This window comes from Oryctolagus cuniculus, chromosome 18, assembly GCF_964237555.1.
Source record: "Oryctolagus cuniculus chromosome 18, mOryCun1.1, whole genome shotgun sequence".
Classification (NCBI taxonomy): Eukaryota; Metazoa; Chordata; class Mammalia; order Lagomorpha; family Leporidae; genus Oryctolagus; species Oryctolagus cuniculus.
In genome coordinates, this window is record NC_091449.1 from 5,959,427 (window position 1) to 5,961,140 (window position 1,714).

Genomic DNA, 1,714 nt, shown 5'->3' on the forward strand with positions numbered 1-1,714 from the left:
TGAATAAATCCATTATGTCAGACTCAGATGAGAGTCATGACTTATCATAATGTGCACATTTCTTGTCGGAGGCTGGAACTCTAGTCATTGTCCATATTTCAGGAATTTTTGTCAGAACTACATAGTAACTAACTTATAATTATGAATCGCTTTATTGCTTATTTTAGACCAGAAATTCCAGCTGTTTGTCCAGCACACTGTGGTATGGGGATTGTTTGAAGAGACACACTTAAACTTAGAGAGGAATTAAGGAGTCCAGAACTCACAGGTGGAGGCTGGTGTAGGGCCCAGCAGTTAGCATGCAGATGCCATGACTTTCTCCAGGAGCAGGGGTCCTGGGTTTGACACCCAGCTCTGACCCCAGCTGCAGCTTCTGCTGACACTGACCCCAGGAGGCAGTGGAGGTATCTCCAGCAATTGAGCTTATGGCTCCCATCTTTGACCCCCACCCAGGGCTAGGATACACATTTGGGAGGTGCATCACAGTACAACAAGCTCCATCTCTGTCTCTCAAGTAAATAAAGGAATAAATAAAAAAAATTTAAAGTATTAAAGAATACCAACTATGATCATGCATACAGGTTATATGCTCATGCTAAGTAGGGCACTTGTTATTCCTGGTGCAGGCACAGCAGAGACTGGTTACTCTGGAGTCATGGCTCATGAGAATGTAGGGGCTCACAGCTGGGAAACTCCCAGTGACTAGTGCATAGGTGTTCACCAGCCACACACTGGGATTTTTAAAACAGTCAAGCAAATGTGAAAGATGGAGGAGAGAGTGCTCAAGGACACAAAGGTGCTCACCAGGATGAGGATGCTGTCGGTGGCTCTGCACACTGGGGAGGACCTGGAGTTGACATTGGTCCCATGGATGTATTGGACCTGCTGCCTGTGTCTATACAGAATGAAAACCATGTAGCTGCTAGTCCACACCAAGAGACTCACAAAGAAAATATTTCGAAAAAATACCAGGGCTACATAGAGGGATGCTGTGGATTGTCCAGGATTCATGGAATAACAGTATCCATGATCAACATTCTCTGTGATATTATTATCCTTCTGTTTCCCAGTCACATACACAGGCACCATGACATTTAGTATCAGGTTCAGCATCCAGCAGAGGATATTGCAGGGCCCAATGTACTTGGGAGCTTTTGCTTTGAACGTGGCACATCTACTTTTACTAGGACTGATGGTGATGGCCTGGGAGACACTCAGGAGGCAGGTGCTGCCAGTGGACACATCTCTGCCCACTCTGTGCACATAGAAAACAAGCTTGCACCCAATATCACTGAGAAAATGCTTCATACCCAAAGCTGTCTTGGTTTGGGGGACTGCTTTCAAGAGAATGGCTAAGCAGTTGGCTACAGTCAGGTGTTTGATGATCAAATCTGTGGGTCTAAACTTGCATCCTGTGAAGTAGAGATAGAGATAATGGGAAAGAAGAGAGAAATTCCCCAGGATTCCTGTAATAGTTTGTGATAAGTAGATAATCCCCATTATCAAGTATCCAGTGGCTGACCCATCATCCCCCAGTGCCTGATTATTGTCTCCCATCTTGAGATTCCTGTATGGAATATGGGGCATGAGCTCCATGTATTAATATCAACTAAAATTCTGTTTTCTCTATTCACATGAATCTTTATTTACATCAGCTCATACTTAGTGATAACTGGTTACTACTTTTTGAACACATTACCAAAGATTTGGATAA

At 43.9% G+C, this 1,714-nt stretch overlaps 1 pseudogene; it reads right to left on the reverse strand.

Moving 5' to 3' along the window:
• Positions 1 to 595: 595 nt before the first annotated feature.
• Positions 596 to 1,512, reverse strand: LOC138846607 (vomeronasal type-1 receptor 4-like; annotated as a pseudogene).
• Positions 1,513 to 1,714: the final 202 nt, after the last annotated feature.